Source organism: Triticum aestivum, chromosome 6A (genome assembly GCF_018294505.1).
Source record: "Triticum aestivum cultivar Chinese Spring chromosome 6A, IWGSC CS RefSeq v2.1, whole genome shotgun sequence".
Lineage (NCBI taxonomy): Eukaryota > Viridiplantae > Streptophyta > Magnoliopsida > Poales > Poaceae > Triticum > Triticum aestivum.
The window spans coordinates 557,070,316-557,090,329 of NC_057809.1; the positions used below are offsets into that span (position 1 = coordinate 557,070,316).

General features: G+C 43.6%; 1 pseudogene; it reads right to left on the minus strand.

Moving 5' to 3' along the window:
* Positions 1-793: 793 nt before the first annotated feature.
* LOC123128469 (outer envelope protein 64, mitochondrial-like) lies at positions 794-10,045 on the minus strand (annotated as a pseudogene).
* Positions 10,046-20,014: the final 9,969 nt, after the last annotated feature.

Genomic DNA, 20,014 nt, shown 5'->3' on the forward strand with positions numbered 1-20,014 from the left:
TCATAATTGGGAGATTCTTCATTTGTTCAATATTGGCATTTTGAGTCGGTTTTCTCTTATAGATGACCCATCATCCTTTTGAGCTTGAACAGACAATTTCATTGTGCCTTGTAAGGTTTCTTCAAGTTCATCCTCAGTTGCTTTACCCTTCCCTTCTTGCTTGTTGGAAAAAACTTCATGAGCTGGGGGCAGCAGGCAGAATGGCCCTGCTGAAGCTCCACCACAAAAAATCAATAGGTTATACCGTTCAAAGCGAGATAATTTGCAGGAAGGGCGAGGAATGCCACTGCCGGGGCATCCAAATCATTGGCATCTGTATCCATCAGAGAACCAAGCACCGTTGGAAGGACGAACTCCATGAAGAACTAAGGTGAAGTGTAAACCTTTTTGTTCTCTGATATAAAATGTACGGTAGAGTGATCAGGATATGAACACCAAGAATCTGTTGTAACCGGCTTTGCTAGCTATTGTAACTAATCATTAGAATAAGCTCCCACGTACCCAAGTATGGTTGCCATTATAACCTTGTCCTGAATAGCTGTTGCCCAAATTCATATTCTTGAGGAAAGAGGTTTGACGTGTTAGAACTGCATATGTATTGCCTATGTTCCCAAAGTTGCGGATGTTGGAACTAGGAGTTTGGGTTTTTTTCCTGCTCCTGATGATTCAGCAAATGAGCAAAAGGCCTCGTTCTTTTCCTTTGTATCCATGCATCACTTTTATGAACTTGTTCGGCGTCGTTACTCATTACGCGATTTCCTCGGTCCTTTTGCTCCACTTTACTGCTCAGGGAAGAGTAAAAATCTGTTGGGTTTTCTGAAGATAGTAGGGTTACAAATTTGCACACGCTTGCATGAACAGAGTCCAGAGAGAAAAAAATTGCAGATTACACTAGCATAACTTGTGAACTTCCCACTCTTTTGTACTAAAACTAAACTTACATACACAGGTACTACTACGTAGTAAGTTGCTCGATCGAGTGGCACACACACACAGTTGAGCATCAGGCAAAAGTGCTCCGGCGTACGTGCTGGCTGCTGGTCAGGCGAGGAGCTTGCGCGACTCGGCGTACCATCGCGTGTAGCAGCGCTCGAGGTTGGGCCAGTCGGTGTCCGGGCAGGCGGCGAAGTGGTGCAGCCACAGCGCCAGGGCCTCCTCCTGCTGCTCCCACCGCAGCTTCTCGATCAGCTCCTCCAGCACCGTCACCATCTCCGCCCTCTCCCTGCCGCTCAGCACCGGCGCGTCCGTCCCGTTGCTGCCGCGGCAGAGCAGCGGCAGCCACGACCGCAGCATCGCCATCCGCTGCTCCGCCACGGCCGCCTTGCCCTCCTCCTGCTCGAACTCCGCCGCGTTGGCGTGCCTCAACAGGAACACTGCACCGACAGCCAATGGCGTCCGCGTGCGTGAGAGTGCATCTTCTTCTCATAATAGTTTTAATTTCTCAAGGAAGAAGATGGTTTGCACGTAGTACGTAGACGTACCAGCCAGCCGGAGCAGCGCGACCTGCAGCGTGGGCTCGGCGACGAGCGCGCGGCTGCCGAGGCGCGACGCGGCGCCGAACTGCACGGCGGCCTCGCGCGCCGCGCCGCACTCGGCCATCTTCTGCCCGAGCCACAGCAGCTCGGCGGCGAGCTTCTCGGCCGCGGGGCCGCCGAACGCGTCGTTGCCTTCCAGCGCGGCCACGGTGGGCCTCCACCACCGCACCCCGGACCTGACCGCGCGCACGGCCAGCTCCATCCCGGGCGGGCCCCACTCGCCGCCCGCCGACGCCTCCAGCTGCCCCAGCGTGCGCTCGAACGCGCCGGCCAGCGCGGCGCGGGTCACGGCGGCGACCCGCGCGCCCACGTTGTTCTCGTCGAGCAGCCGCTCCGCGAGCCCGCGCACGAGCTCGTACTTGCGGGAGGCGACGGGGAGCCGGGATGCGACCCAGAGCACGTGCCCGAGCGCGCGCTCCACGCAGGTGGACGCCACGGCGGCGGTGGCCCCCGCGCCCGCGCGGTCCCCGCGCAGCGGCGGCGGCAGCGAGGGCGCGAGCGAGGGGGGCGGCGGCGGCGGCGGGGGCGAGAGCGCGGAGAGGAACGCGAAGAAGAGGGAGATGAAGGCCTGCGTGGCGAGCAGCGCGAGGCGGCGGAGCACGGACAGCGCGCGCGCCGCGGCCACGGGGAGCGGCAGGAGGAGTATCGTGGAGGTGGTGGTGCCATGCTCCCTGGACGACGGCGAGAAGGCCGAAAGGAAGCTGGCGGCGAGGGACACGAGCGGGTCCATGGGAGTCCGGAGCTGGTGCCGGCGCTGCTGCTGCGTCTCCATTGGACCGATCTCCAGAAGAAAGTGATCTGTGAGGTGCAAAAAACGAAGGCGTCTGCTTGCTTATCGAAGCCACTGCCCGAACAGCACACACCCAGGTCGCGCGTGCTCACACGGACGGACGCGCAGAGGGGGGAGGGGACAAACTGGAGGTCGCCGTCGGGCGACTCATCGGTGCAGTTTCCTTCGACCAACTGGCGTGAACCGGCGGTCTGGCGTCGAGCGTTTGTCCACGGGGGAGATCGTGGTTCAGTCGTTCGTGGCTCTTTTCTGGCAGTTTTTTACCGCCGAACCGTGGATATCTGTCTGGTGTTCAGTGACTTATCCTTCGCTTGTGGTCACGTTTCTACGGAGGCAGAGTGGTATGAGTTGAATTGCCAGTCGTTTTAGAATTTCTTGGTACATACAAGGAGTTGAGAAACCGTTATCACACGTTGCCGTATTGGATGGCACCAAGTAAAAGTTTTACAGCCTCAAAAACTTGGAGTGTTTCTTGCCACAGCAACTGGCCTAACAGTATCTCAGCGCGCCAGTTGTTTCTGCTGCACTCAGAAGATGCCAACATCTTCATGAATTTCACGCCAATTTTTTTTTATGAAACGCAAACAATGACACTACAGAAGCAAAGTGTTCAGTGTCTTTGCGACCAATTCTTCTCAAGGAGCAGAAGGGCTCTTTCCTTTACAGACTAGTTTGATCCCAAAATTTGACAAGTTGCGGGTTCCAGCTCCGCCAACAGAATCACCTCAGGTGTTTCTGTAGCCTTTTCTCTGCTGCAAGGGCTGTTTTGTTCTGCGGCTCCAAAGCTAAAGCATGCCTGAAATCTGTACACGCAAGGCAAGACCAATGAGATTGAGAAAAATGAATACCACTATTACAGAAACATAAGCTATGCTATTGCTGCCAACTAGTTTTACCAGAACATCTATAAATAAAATCACTCTACTCCTGGCTATTTCCTCGAAAAGAAAGTGAAATCAGTCAACTCAATGTTAAGCCTAGATGGCTACAATCGCCAGTTAAGCTGGCTTCAACCCTTTACCAGCTTTGCTTAGCGACCAGCAAGAGTATCATGAAAAACCCCACTGTTTCAATCAGATATATTAGTAAGAAATAATTGCATGCTAGAAAATTTCCACACCTTGCAGAGCTTCTTGGTAATTCAAAACACTTTCTTTTGCGGTACCTCGTCGTAGGTATGCTTTAACATTCTGAGGCAACAGCAGCATAAAGAGAAGAAATGTGAATATCTGATGTCACCATAAATAACAGCACAAGACGGTAGTGATATTTTGTAACCATGGAGAAGTGACTAACAAAAGGCCACTTACCTTTTTATCCAACAGTAAGGCCTGGTCGCAATCCGCTTCAGCTTGCTTGAAACTGCATAAGATTCAAAATGCATGAGCTTGAAAGTGCTGATTTCAGGGAATCGTGTTCAAAGGTAATGATATTGAAAGCATACCGTCCAAGTTCCAGATAAGCAGCTGCTCTATTGCAATAGTATGTCGCATTTGTGTCGTTCAATTTGATTGCCCCGGAATAGGATTCAATAGCTTTGCTCCATTGTTTTCTTTTGAAGGAATTATTTCCCTGTTAAGCAAACATAAAACCAAATTGTGGATTGCGCAAACCATGAACATGATTGAACACACGAAAGCTAGAATTTTTTTATTCTTTTTTTATTGTTATTTTCCAGTGCTTGGCAGTCAATGCACAATCTCCTTATATATTTATACTACTCAGGGTTTGGACTCACACTCGATACAGGATTAAAAAATTATCCGTGCTCACTGAGTACCAAGATCAGTGTATACAAATCAGTGTGTAGGACCAGATAGGAAACGGGCACAACTAACACAATCTTACACTGGCTGGCCCAACTTTCCTGAACTACCGCATAAAACTTGATTATTGCCAACAAGGAATGGCAAGGTGTCATTGTCAACGAAAAACTGATAAAGAAACAGGAACAACACAACCCTTAGCAACAAAATGTCAACATATCATTCATAAAAAATGAACATTTTAAACAGCTACGATGCATCAAAATCGCCATTGGTTACTGATGAGTGTGAACCTGGATGCCCAATTATGTGTTCTTGGATGGGAAAATACATACCCAAGGTAACATGATGAATGAATTCGTCTGATGCATGCACTGCTACAAATGTGAACGAGATATACCTTTTCTTTCAACAACTCTGATGTATCAACATCACGATCAATTACTGGTGGAAGTGCCAACTTGGATGCCAAAACTATTTGTTCTTGGACGGCTGAATACATATCCAAGATAGCACGAAGAAGGAACTTGTCTGATCCATGAGCTGCTACAAATGAAATAGATATAGGATGATCATTGTGATTTCCCAAGGGAACAGTGGCCTGCAGAAGTGAAGTGGGTCATGAATTGGTCGTAAATTTCGTAGGAAAAGAAAAGAACTACCTGAAAGCAGCTAAATAAACTACCTGGCAACAGCCTGAAAGTGCAGCAATGCTGACAAATGCGTACATTTTATCTTCAAATTCGGATGACAATCTCTGTTTAGAGTTCCTTTTCAAAGGGTGTCCAGCCATGGTTGGCAGAACTAAAATTCCAGTATCCTAAATGGCAACACATGAAAGAGTAAGCAGAAAAACTCCATGAACCTTTGATTCAAGCCAATGGCAAACTTTAAAATCTAGCACGAATGCTTATGGTGACACAATGTGTGATAATGGCACCTCACGCTATAAATTAAATAAATTGTCATTTAAAGAAACAGCTAAAACCAAATTAAATCACATAAAATTCCAGTGTTTCCCTTTTTTCCAATCTAACAAAGGCATGATTGTAATGGAATGCATAGAAAGATCCACTATCCCTTCCTTAACATAATCCAGTCCATGTAAGAATAGGTTGTTGTGAACCAGCGCCAACCTGACCACCAGGGTTCGACTACTGTGGGTCAAAAATTATTTCCCAGAGTGAATAGTGTCTGGGTCGTTCTTCTTTAAACAATGCCACCAGGAACTAGTAGTGCCTGGTTGGTCTAGTAAACACAGATTGTTGTTGTCCAAGTACCAAACAAATAACTCTGATGGTCACTAATTACTGCAGTATGATCTACAAGTTATATGGTAGCTGCTTATAACGGACCCCATAAAATCGGTATAGCTGAGTACATGTAGTTGCAACTGTGAGGGATAGTCAATAGCCAAAACAGTAGTCAAACCATCGCAAGCTGCAACTAAGGAGTCAAGTGGCAGAATACCTTTAGAAGATTCTTCAGTGCAGCTCGCCATTCAGTTCGTACAATGTACAAGGATTTGATGTTGTCGTCTGTGAAGTTTACAGCTTGTAGTACACGAGTAGATACTTCAAGGCCAAGCTTGGGTTTTACAGTGTTAACCCAATCCTCATGGTTTGCTTTGAATTCATATCTGAGTAGTTGATTGACATATAAATTTCGAGGTGATCAATTCATGTTCAACTACATCTTCAGATGCAACTGGCAAATAAAGAATAATCTGTACTACATCAACCCCTTGAATACTTTGCATGTATCCATCAAAAGTCCAAGGTACTCCCTCCATTCCTAAATATAAGTCTTTTTAGAGATTCTAATGTGGACATACGGAGCAAAATGAGTGAATCTACACTAAAATACATCTATATTCATCTTATGTAGTCTATATTCAAATCTCTAAAAAGACTTATATTTAGGAACGGAGGTAGTAATCTAACTGATTGCTGGAAAATAGTGCACTAGTAACTAGTGATAGCTGGTGCAAATGGAGCAGACAGACCACTCAGCACCAACAACAGGTTTGCTGTTAATCCCATGGAATCAATTATCACAGGGCTAAGGCCCACAACAATAAATCTAAATCAGCAAGCCAGCAGCCATGACTTCAGAAACTACTGTGACTGGTGGACACTATTCTTACTAGGATCTCACTAGTCACAACTAACTAGAATGTGTAAGGTACAATTTAACTACCTGAATACCTGAATTAATGGTCCTGCCCCAACTTAACACCGATGGCTGGACTCATTTAATACAAGATGAACCAGTAAACTAGCACTTCTATCATAAAGACCCAAGCAATTTGGCATGTCAAAGAATTCAAACTTAGGACTTCTTTACTCGTTAATTCAGGCCATAGAGAGGATACTAGTATGCGGTGATTCAACAAACTTCGATTAGGCTACAGAAATATACCAATGCTGGCATTACTGTACAAATTATGATAACAAATGTTTAAGCTTTCAAGGTCGTGACTCAGTATATTTCTTTGTATATTTTTCCAGGAAAAAAACCAATTTGGGTTTCATCATTTGATTTCACCAGGTGCCAAGAATTATTGAAACAAACCTCTGTAATAACAGCATAACAGTGCAGAGAGCTTTCAAGGCTGACTTTCCTTCTTGCAACTTTGTAGAAGGTTCGCAGAACTCCTTCAAGCTAGGTACATTTGAACAGATATACTGGCCAATATTGATGTGCTTAGGTGGCTGAACTGCAAGATGTGGAGTTGAATGTCTCACACTTGTTTGCACAAAATATATAAACCTAATCACCGGCGCATTTAAGAAATATGTGACATCAGTATGGCTTACATCCATAAGGTAATGTACGGACAGCATTTTCTATGACATCCACTGTTTTCTGGTTGGGAATCTTTAGCAACTCAAAGCAATCATCAGCAAAAACCAACTGCCTTTTCCCCCTAAGTCCACATGCAGCAGCCGGTAACAGAGCATCTCCAACACGACTAAGTATATGAGGATCTCGTGCAAGCCATCCTAACAAGGATCAGAAAATCAGTGAAATAAGAAACAATCTACATGGATGTCCAATTGAGAAAAACAAAGCATGCTGCCATTCGACTTCAATAAAAGGTCTCTTAGCTCTGATTGGAGACTGGTCTTCTAATCTATAGTCATACTATGATATTTTGTAAAGATGGGGCATTAATCGTAAGGCCTTCACATGTTCTTTGTTTGGTGGGTACTATGTCATATATAAGCAACTTTTGCTATAGGTCACATAGATATGCTTGTCACAGTAAGTAATAAACATGAAAACATAAACAATTGATAAGTGTAAGAAAATACCAATGGTGTCTAGACTATGTGAATTCGGTAAGGTCCCAAGAGTAGACACAACCCCATGAGAAGGCCGGAAACAAAGAACACCGCAGAAAGCTGCTGGAATTCTCAGATCACCAGTTGTATCAGTACCTAAGAGATTCAGGGCTTACAGCGTCAGTTTGCATGTGGAATATGAACGAATATCTCTAGGAGACAGCCATAATAATCAAGCACATTTTGCATCAAGAACTTATACATGGAGAAAAGGACAAAATGTATAGTGAATTGGTGATTGAACACGTACTAAGATAAACATGCATGATAAAAGTATCACAAGGCATGAAAAGAATAGCCATAAGATTTTGTAGCAAATATTTATATAGTAGTTGGACCTTTGGTCAAAGTTAAATTTTGGAGAACATGTGTGCCTTGGAAAAAAAGGTAGGGAGTATCATAGATATAAGAGTGCAAGGACACTCTGGTAAAAACAAATGCAGGGAGACGGCCAATTATTCAGGAACTCATCCTGTAACCCAACCAGTAACCAGATATTATAATTAATGTCCTTTTCCCCCAAGCCAATCATCATGTGATCTTATAGGGTAGGACACAAGGATCTTACAGTAAACACAACCATGCTAACTACAAGGTTAGTGACTGGAGCTATAATTCTGATCATGCTATATTTATATGACTTGATAATATGACAGATGCATAAAATTGTTAGTCATATACTCATATACAAACGAGATGCAATTTCCAGTGGAAGTAGATTCACAATCAAAAAAAGAAAGCAAGGAAGAAAACTAGATAACCACAATTGAGTACAATATAAGAATAGACGCCAAGTTACAACACATGTAGATTGCAGAAGTTGTAGATGTGTAAAAGTCTTTTTAGAAAAATACCAAGAGCGAACTCGACAAGCTGCGCAGAAACTGCAACAGCGGAGCCACTGCATGACCCTCCAGGGACAACTGATGGAGATGCTGGGTTAATTGGTGTTCCACAGTGTAAATTTTCTCCAGTAACACTGTAAAAACATGTTAATTGATGCAGTGTTAGAATTCATCATCTATCTAATGCAGAACACCGATAGATAGATATCTAGTGAGTCTTAGTTGAAGCCCAAGGCCTGTTAATGATTACTATGAAAAAAGAATCTTGTTAAAGATTTATGTACGTGCACGGTCATCTGAATTGAATGGCTAGAAAAAACTACTCCTTCCGTTCACAAATATAAGATGTTCTAATTTTTTTTTTCTGAATTGGATGTACATGGACATGCTTTAGTGTGTTTGTCCACTCATTTCAGTCCATATGCAGTCCATATTGAAATATCTAAAACATCTTATATTTGTGAACAGAGGAAGCCGTTATTTAGCATATTGGAGTTCCAAGGGATACTAAAGGTGAATGCAAAACTTAGCATAAAATAAAACATGATTTGCAATGACTCAAACAGTGATTTGAGAATTATGATTACGAGACCCCCAACAGTAAAGTAACTTTGCTATCTTTGCTACGATCAGTTGGCCACCAACCAAATGGAAACAGGAGTTGACTGTCTCAACAGAATCTATCTTGCATCGGCTGAAGTTAACATTGTCACCACAAACACCCTTGATATGCACCATTTTACTGCAATCATAGGCCTACTGCAACACTTCAATCAATAGCTAAAGAATACCCCACCCAATTTGAGCAAGTTATGCGTTTCCTCCTCAAGACACATTTACTGCACATCAAGTTTCCAAATAGACTTAAACAAGCACACCTCAAGTGTAAAATAAAGGATTGCCTTTGCTACTATAAGTTAAAGATATGTGCTTAGTTTTTATTTCAAAACCAAATAATCTGGTTTCAGCACCTCAACATTGTCCAGAAAAGTCACCCTGAGACAACAGATCTTCTAAAACAGCTATATTCCTATCAATGTATGTGCAAAATCCTATACAAATTCAAAGATCTGTAAGGATGAGGACACCCAAATGTTAAAGTTGTACTGTATTAAGCAATCAATTCAATTAGAGAAAATTTCAATTACGAACCCAAAGCCGAGTTCATCCATGACTGTCCTCCCGACGCAGGTAGCCCCCTGCTTCAGCAGAGCCTTGACGGCCGCCGCCGTGTGGCTCGCTGCCTTGTGGGTCCTCTTCCAGTCCGGGTTTCCGAAGCCGGCTACATAGCCCTCGATCTCGAAGCTGAAAAACACGACACAGAGAATAGGGGATCAAAACCACGGCGGAAAACCCGCGATCCCGCGGAACATCGAAGCAGAGCTGGGGGGCTCACTTGTCGCTGACCGCGAAGGTGAGGTCCGGGAGCTGCTGGCGCGCCGCGGGAGGCGGGGGCTGCGGCGGAGGGGCGAGCTCGAGGCGGTCGCAGAAGGCCCCGGAGTACGGGGGCGGGCTGGAGTTGCCGCGCAGCCACCTCCGGCGGCGCCGCGCGACCTCCGCGAGGACGATGACCCCGGCGACGGCGACGCCCGCGACGATCCAGGCGCGGGGGTTGGAGGACGCCGTGGCGCCCGATCGCGCCGAGGAGTCCATGGGCGGGGCGGGGGCGGAGGGGGGTGGCTAGGGTTTAGGGGGGGTTTAGGCCTGCGGAGTGCGGAGTACTGCTCGAGAATCAGCGCGGAGTGGGGAAGAAGAAAGAAAAGCTTTTTGCGTTCTCTTTTTCCAGCCGGCGGCGAGCCTATGTGGGGCCCTATGTCAGTGGCCGGAAAGGAAGAGTCTTCGGCTTGTTTTACAAGTTGATGATGATGATATGGGCCAGGCCGACACGGGCCTTGTTTTCTAAGAAAAAAGATGAGGGACCTCTGTGAAAAAAAAAGAGCCGACAAGGAAGAACAGGGATAATACGGCCCATCAGCCCACGATAACCCAAAAACCAAAGTGTTATTTTCATAAATCCCTAGTTCAATCCTTGTAGCTTTATTTTTTAGAGTAGTTGTAGAAACTTTGAAGCTGATAGCTTAGCAAAGTTCTGTTTACATCTAGATCTTGGTAGACATGTGTGGCTTGATGTACCACACGATCTTGTATCAATTCCTCTGACCACTGTCATCGAATAAAGTGGAATGAGGTTTTCTAGAAAAAATTGTAGGTATTTTTAGAGAAAAAATGTGTAACACTTTTAAAAAAAATAAAAATCTGGATTTTACAAATTCATGAACAATTTTTAAAATCCGGAAACATTTTAAAACTTCATGTACATTTTTTAAAATACGGGAACATTTTTAAAAATTCATGAAGATTTTTTAAAATCCTGGGACAGTCTACAAATTGGTGAAAAAAGTGCAAACAATTTTCTATTTGCACTCTTTTTTAAATCACAAATATTTTTTTGAGTTTGTGAACATTTTTTATCACAAAAAATGAATTTGTGAATTTTTTTTAATGTGTGGCCATTTTTAGTTGATTTCTCCCTTTATAATTTTTTTTAAAACAATACTCTAAACCTGTCGAGGCAGACTCCGGTACCCGAATTAATATAACCGGGCAAATGGACCGACCCACTACGATAGCGCATGGGTGCGTGTGGGTGTGTATCCCGTGTGTTAGTCATGGGACAGGAGGTTTCTAATACCGCGGTTGCCTGATCATCAAGAATTTATAGGATAATTATTCTAGGAGGCTTAAAATCAAAGTCCTAGCAATACACACTAATGTGGCAACTCTTCGTAAGTAGAACTCGAATCAACAAAAGCTCTTAGTTGAAATTGGATTCCAGTCAAATCAAAAAGGATATATCTATATCTATATCTATACCAATATAAAAAGACCCAAAGGGACAGATCCAATTGATCTCAGCCATCGAACTGAGTTAATCCGACGACCTAGACTGCTCCAATGGCGAGCGTTAAACGTGCAATTAATATCATATCAAATATTGCACTAATCATAGGATTAACACATAAATAATAGCATACCTAAAATCCACGTGCAATTAATATATTGCCTAAATATTTAACATGTGTTGCACGTGCGCATTTACTAGTTCAACAAGGGAAAGAGGTCAACTTCGTACGGGCCTTTTTTGTAGGGAAAAGATACTTTTTTAATCAAGAGGCGATTAAATCTGCCATATAGATCAGGAATCTCAGTGTGGAATCTTAGCGTGTCCTTACTGAAGCGACACCGGTGTGTGCGCTTGTTATAAACTAGATGTAGAAACTTTGAAGCTGATAGCTTAGCAAAGTTCTGTTTACATCTAGATCTTGGTAGACATGTGTGCCTTGATGTACCACACGATCTTGTATCAATTCCGCTGACCACTGTCGTCGAACAAAGTGGAATGAGGTTTTCTAGAAAAAAGTGTAGGTACTTTTAGAGAAAAAATGTGTAACACTTTTAAAATTTTAAAAAATCTGGATTTCACAAATTCATGAACAATTTTTAAAATCCAGAAACATTTTAAAACTTCATGTACATTTTTTAAAATACGGGAACATTTTTCAAAATTCATGAAGATTTTTTTTAAATCCTGGGACAGTCTACAAATTGGTGAAAAAAGTGCAAACAATTTTCTATTTGCACTCTTTTTTAAATCATGAATATTTTTTGAGTTTGTGAACATTTTTTATCACAAAAAATGAATTTGTGAAAAAAAATTAATGTGTGGACATTTTTAGTTGATTTCTCCCTTTACAAGTTTTTTTTAAAACAACACTCTAAAGTTGTCGAGCCAGACTCCGGTACTCGAATTAATATAACCGGGCAAATGGACCGACCCACTACGATAGCGCATGGGTGCGTGTGGGTGTGTATCCCGTGTGTTAGTCATGGGACAGGAGGTTTCTAATACCGCGGTTGCCTGATCATCAAGAATTTATAGGATAATTATTCTAGGAGGCTTAAAATCAAAGTCCTAGCAATACACACTAATGTGGCAACTCTTCATAAGTAGAACTCGAATCAACAAAAGCTCTTAGCTGAAATTGGATTCCAATCAAATCAAAAAGGATATATCTATATCTATATCTATATTTATACCAATATAAAAAGTCCCAAAGGGGCAGATCCAACTGACCCCAGCCATCGAACTGAGTTAATCCAACGGCCTAGACTGCTCCAATGGCGAGCATTAAACATGCAATTAACATCATACCAAATATTGCACTAATCATAGGATTAACACATAAATAATAGCATACCTAAAATCTATGTGCAATTAATATATTGCCTAAATATTTAACATGCGTTGCACGTGCATATTTACTAGTTCAACAAAGGGAAGATGTCAACTTCTTACGGGCCTTTTTTGTAGGGAAAAGATTATTTTTTAATCAAAAGGCGACTAAATCTGCCATATAGATCAGGAATCTCAGCGTGGAATCTTAGCGTGTCCTTAGTGAAGCGACACCGGTGTGTGCGCTTGTTATTTCTAACCCTATAATGGAGGGTGTCGGGGCTAGGCCCCCCCCCCCCCCCCTCTCATATATTTCAATGAAAAATTACAGTAACAAAACTAGAGACCCATGCCAAAAGACAAACGACCATCTTCATTGGATGCAGACTTTCATTCTTATTTAGACCGCAATGCATGATGACGTAGGCCTAGCATCAAATTATTAAGTATCTCTTCTCGCCATCCTTTTTACCTCCTCACCGGCTGACGTTTCCTCTTCTTGTGCTCTAGCGCCTTGTCGCTTCCTCTCTCCGACACGTGATCCAACCAAATCAAGTTTTGGCACCTGCCACCAATGGTAACATTAGATTGAGGTATCGTTGTGTTTCAATGAGATCTTTCCCTAAGCTAGAGGGTGGATGGGGTAAGGGAAGGGGGGGAGACATATTACTTGCCCCGCACCCCGTTCCTTTCTCTGCGGTGGCGATCAATGTCGTGTCGCCACCATCTCACCAGTCGCCAGTCGGCTCCCCTTCCATTGCTTTTCCTTCCCCTTATTCCTCCTCGGCTCGTGCTTTCACTGCTCGATCCTCACAAAAGCATGTGTATATGTCCATAAGAGTAATGAATGTTGTGCATGAAAAACAAACACCATTTATATCTTCAACGGTATCTATTTTCCATATATCCGAACAATGTCAATAGTTGTTCGACTATACCATTGAAAAAACTATTATGTTTGCTCAATCGCTTCGCCGGGTGGGGTGGGGTGTGTTGCCAACGGGTGCGCTGTGTCAGGATGCCGACTTGGTTGCCTTTGTTTGCTTGTAAACTAGGTATTTTTTTCAGTTTTGCTAAAACACATCTAAATGTGTCATAAGTATTGCACATCTAAGTCCTATGTCATTGATATTACGTCGAGATTCGTGTGAATATTTCCTTTTCCTTTTTTTCCTCTTTATGATTGATTCACTCATTTAGATATGCAATAAACCGAGTTACTCTCATTCTTCTTTAAATAAAAATACAGAAGCAGCCCGCCATCTGACGAGGTTCATAAATAAAATCAATTTATGGTCTGCCCAAATCATGCCAAGATCAACAGGTCATGTCTTTTTACAGAGCCCACTCACTAGTAGAAAAAGGGCCTTTAGTCCCGGTTCTAACTGGAACCGAGACTAAAGGCCCTCCACGTGACCGCTGCCTGGAGGTCCATCTTTAGTTCCGGTTGGTAACACCAACCGGTACTAAAGGAAATTTTATGACTTTTTTTTATTTTTTTTGAATTTTTTTGAATTTCAAATTTCTGAATTATTTTAACCTCTAATCTCTAATCACCCCTCATCATTCCAAATCATCTAACTTCCCGAACGGTCAGCCATCCTCTCACTACTCCAGCCTGAGCACGCTTAACTTCCGGGTTCTATTCTCCCTCCTTTCCAAGTCTGCACTTGTTGTTTTCCTGACAATAGTAAGATGTCAATCCTATTAACCCTCAGGAATTTAGCTTGAGCATGAAGTCACATATTTCACTGTTTGAGTTTGAAACTATTGTTCTAAAAATCAATAATTATTTAGTAACACTAATATTTCTTGAATAAGTAGTTTGACCACAGTTTGACCATAGTTAACCAAAATTCAAAAAACTAAAATAATTATTTAGTAACACTAATATTCTTGAATAATTATTTAGTAACACTAATACTTCTTGAATAAGTAGTTTGACCATAGTTTGACCAGATTTAACAAAAATTCAAAAAAAACTAAATTTGAGCATAACTTTTTTTCCTTTTAGAATTTGAGGATTCTAAAAATTTGCAAACAAGCCGTAGGCGGTCTCCATCAGATGCGGATTTTCGTTCCGAACATTTTGATATATTATACGTTTTTTTCCGATATCGTATGCAAAAGTTATAGCCGTTTTACATTTTCCCTACATTTTTTTGCAAAACATGTCCAAATTTAAGTTTTTAAATTTTCCTAACTAGTAGATGTAGTAATATAACTACCTCTCGAAGGATTTTATTTTTTGAAGTTTTTATCATTTTCTTTTGATTTTTTCAAAACAAAAAAGGTGATCCACGGGGGGGGGGGGGGGGGGGGGGGGAGGGTAGAGTTTGAAAATGGAACCTTTAGTCTCGGTGTGAGACACAAACTGGGACTAAAGGGCATCGCACCCTTTAGTCCCGGTTCGTGTCTCAAACTGGAACTAAAGGTCTAATCTTTAGTCCTGGTTTGAGACACAAACCGGGACTAAAGGGCATCGCACCCTTTAGTCTCGGTTCGTGTCTCAAACCGGGACTAAAGGGCTCAAGTGAACCGGGACTAAAGCCTTAGCCGCACGAACCGGGACCAATGCTCACATTAGTCCCGGTTCGTGACTGAACCGGGACCAATGTGAATATTGCCCCGTGACCAAAGCCTTGTTTTCTACTAGAGACTAATAAAACTAGACAAGTAGTCACTGCTTCAATGGTAAGCACGGCGTGGGATTTCCCCTAAACAAAGGGCTCGTCTTGTCTCTCCCACCACACGCACACTCCTCGCCCGCATTCTTGCAAGTCAAACTGCCATTGTCATACCACGATACGCGGACAGTTTAACCATCTTTGACATTGTAGCCAAGGTGAACAGTCCGGGCCGACTAAATAATGCAGTAAGTTCTATTTCTGAACAGAGAGACCCTGCCTTTCTCTGCCAGCATTCCCTAAATTGTGACCCGCTACATATCTGAGCTGCGACACATACGCATACGATTACCTGTATGGCTCCGACAGCTTCTCTCTAGTAAACTGTATGGTCATTTTCCGCCATCAGCGCATGATAAGACGATTGATTAACGGGGTTTGTCACACAGTTGAATAACTGAAAGCAGCCAGCGGATTAACTAGCCACGGATCAATTCAAACTGACTGTGTGCAACGTGGATGTAAAGTATACTCGACGTACACTGAGCTCTCCCCGTACGTATTGACAGTAGAACGGTCGCTCTTAGCCCGTTAAGAGAAGCTCCAGAATACGATTTAAGCACCTGTCTGCGTTGTGCTTCATGTATCCTGCAGCTGTAAGCATCACTAATGGGGTGGCAGAAAGTTTAGCAGCTGACCACCTCAGCAAGTGGGCTTGGCTGCGGAAAGGCGGCAGTTGCAGCCGGGAGAGCGATTGAATGAATGTTGTGAGCAGTCAGCAGTGTCAGCAGTGTGTGTGTGGTGTGGACAGTTTCCGGCGTCGACAGGGGGCGAGACGACGACGAGTAGCCGTCGGAGGGGAGAAAGTCAGAGCCGGCTCCCTTTCCTGCAAAGTTGGACGCAGCGGTTGGGAAAAATAGATCTTCGGCCTGCGCGAGTGGCGACTCCCTGCTTTCCTCGAGACTTAGGAAAGTAACTTGCTAACAGCCAGGATTAGGGCCTGTGCTCTATTGCAATTCTGAAAACTGAAATACACTCCCTTTTTGGCAACATGAAAATGAGAAAAAAAACACGCGGTTCTCATCTTTTGAGAGAGAGAGAGAGAGAGAGAGAGAGAGAGAGGAGAGGAGAGAGAGAGAGAGAGAGATCCACAATTCTCATTTGAGCGGGAACATTTTCAGAGAAGGTCGGAAATGATAAATCCCGAACGCTATAATTTTAAGCATGGCAACCCGAACGTTTATCATGACAACTTTAGTTTACGAGGGGTTGAAAACATGGTAATTTTTTGACAAAAATTAATCTGGGACAAAGTTGACATGTTTTAACAATTAAATTGCCACCTCGCGTCAACTAAAGTTGCCATAAAGAAGCGTTTGGGATGACATGCTTAAAATTCGAACGTTCGGGAATTATCGAGGTTCTTAGCACATTATGGATGCTACCCTTTTTTTATGATGCCACAATACCTCTGTCTATTTCTAAATGTACGTGCATCGTTATACAAATTTTCGTCCACTGAGATGACGTTGAAACTAGTACAACATTATTACCATTCTGCATTGAGCAACTCGTTAGTCATTAGTCTCAGATTATCAAGTGGGATGTGTTACTGTTGGTTGGAAAATTATGAGTTGTTGGTTATTTTCGTTAGCATTTCCACCGAAGATCTAAATATTTCAGTATCAATTGAACGACTGAATTATTGAAATTTTGGTGATATCCTCACCAAAACCGAGAACCATACAACATAGGACACTTTAAAGGGTGTAAACATGCAAAGAGAACCGTATGCAAATATCTGGTGCAAAGCTATCAAACTAAAGTGTGTACAGGGAAAGAACAAAAAATAAGCACAGTGCCATGTGCACGATCAGTAACGTGGAAGGCAGTTCGCACAAGCAAATTAAGAACACTGATGCCGTCGTCACTCCACATGCATGCAGGCACGGCCTCGCCCGGTTGTCTCTAGCGGACGTACGTAGGACACTGCGGCTAGCCCCGGCCCCCCCAGTCCGGCGTGATCATCGTCCCGGCCTCCTTGTCAGTAGCGCGCACCGTGATGCATGGATCCGTGCCCGGGACTCCACCGGCGATCGCGACGGCGCGAGGAGGGGAGCTCGAGTCACAACCACCGTCCACCGTGGAAGCTGGAGTTGAACTAATCATGCATGCATCCAACTGCAAGGAAAGCTCCCCTTAGCTTAATCCGCCTGCCATTTTCACTGATAATAGCTGACATCTGATCTGATGAAACCGTCGACGCGTGTCCCTATACAACTTAGCCGCATTATACGCGCCCAGACAGTTGCCGGATACATGTGTCAATTAGTTTATTATACTACTGCTCGATCTCGTTGACGACACCGTACTTTCCTCGACGTACACATAACCGTATACATAACTAACCATGATGGGAAGGTGCATGTGATGTGCGACAAATCAGTAATGTATCTCTCCTGATCATTCTCTCAGTGATTAATTAACCTGAGGTATAGTATGAACAGACAGTGCAGCGACAATACGGTTTACGGGAACAATAACCTATGGCACGGTTAGAAACCCATGTCCGCAAGGAACCATCTCTGACCTTGTACACAACCAGCGACGACAGCGTCGATCCCTAATCCCTATCATCACACCGGAGGCGGAGATGGACAGATCGATCCGTGACATGCATGTGATCAAGCAGACAGCATTGGATGTTACACTCGCGGTTGCGTGCATGGGGTGGTGGTTTGAATCTTCCACGAGGAAGGAAGCCAGGCAGTTCATAGGTGCTTAGGCTGCTAGCTTGCCTCTGAGTCTGACCCGTCCGTGTGGGCGTGGAGCAGGAGGAGATTAAAGGGTCTCAGATATGAAAGATCATCAGCTTTAGCATGTTGCTTAACGTGTTGTCAATGGGAAGTGATGCAACTGTGCACAGAGGAACGAAGGGGACAAGTCGCACATGACATGAGGTGGGGAAGATTAGGGACCAAGAATCCGCCATCTCCTTGTGTTTGTCCTCTTCCATGCATGCATGCATGGCTCCATCTTTCCTCGGTGGCAACTGGTCCTCTGCACATATGATATGGTAGTTATATGCACTATACACGCACTTTCGTCTTTAATTGCATGTATACATATGCCACGAAGTTGGTACTCCATTCGATGCATGTTATTTGTCGCTCAAATTGATATACTCCCTTGTACTAAATCAACGACAATTAATATGGATTGAAGAAAGTATCTAGCAATGACATACGTCTAGTTAGATCCGTTTGAACGACAAATAATATGGATTGAAGGGAGTACATAATTTTCCATAGTCATAGGTACTGCACGTCTAAATCCTTGAGAATACAGATATATAGATGGCTTGCAGCAGAATCTCACAATATTAGTGATCAGATGACAAAAGGAGAGATACATGTTTATTAGAAGCCAACTCAGTGTTGAGCTTAATTATTAGACATAAAGAAGGAAAAGGCCTCAAGGCTCAAGAGAGGAGGACACGACGATCGAGCTGCAAGCCAAGCCAGCTTTGATAAAGGAAGGCTGGTGCGTGTGTGTCTAACTATATACTATCAACCAAGTAATCTCTGAGCACTTTTGGATGCATGGTCACTGTGGTTAAACCTCAAAGTGTGCATGGTCCGAGGCATTTGGCCTGTTTTGACCATGACGGAGCACTAGCTTCAGGAGTGTTGAGGCGGGCAATGATCGTCATCGACAAAAACGCTGGACCATGGAAATTTTAAAACTTGGAGGTTCTTGGTTGTTGGCTGCAACAACTCCCACACATATGTCAAACAGGGTGTCATCACTTGATTGCATACTGCTGTATGGACCTGTCCGTTTTCCATTTCTCCTTTCTGGACTATTGGACAGGCCTTTTCTCTACTTGCCATGAAACAAGTGTGCATTCCAAGCCTTGTGCATGCAGGGCCACACATGCATTGTTCAATCACCTAATGTGGGTTGATGATATACGGCTGAATAGACATGTGTAGTACTGAAATGCTATATATGGCATGTTTTTTTTCTTAAAAAGGCACTTTTATTAACTCAGAATGTAGCATCAGGCTGATAAAAAACATGATGAGCAACACCGGGCGCCTGCATAGCTAAGATACATACAAGAGGTTTAAACAAAATATCCTCCATCCACCATCTTTCCTAACCAGGTCTCAACTTCCATTTAACTGCTCCTTATCAGGTTCCTAATTAAAGATTTAATCACATACATGAACTGCAGCTAGCCTTTTGAACCGTCGGCATGTAGCCTCTTTCCTTGTTATTTTTTTAAGCACTGCATGGATGAATCAAATCATTTCTCAACTAGCTAGCACTAGCAGTCCATCGATCCAGCGTCAGCGAAGATCACAGCAGATCATGGGGTTAAAATATGCGGCCTATGAGATAACAGGTTGGTGAGAATTTGAGGCTGTGGCCTTTTGTGTCTTGGACCATGCATGAGTCATGCAAGATCCAAGAACCTTTAGCCTACACGGACACGAGCTAAATTAACTACGGGCATGAACGTACGTCGTCTATGCATGGATGCACTTCTTTTCACGGGCACGTCGATGCATGGCTGCTGTCATTTGGATTATCCTGCTTACACTGATGCGTCGATGGAACTTTGTCCTGGAAATGTAAGTGGTATAGGTGCGTGCATGCTTTGCTGCACAATTTATTTGGACAGATTGATTGGATCACATGCATCATTCATCAAATTAAATTATGGTAATGAGTAACGACGTAGCAATATGCACCTCCGATCTAGCAAAAATCGTTTTTTGAAGTTATTAAAATTTAGGAAAGAGGCGATCATGCATGATCATAGAGAACGGATAGAAAAACATCGGTTGCAGAAGTCAGAAAC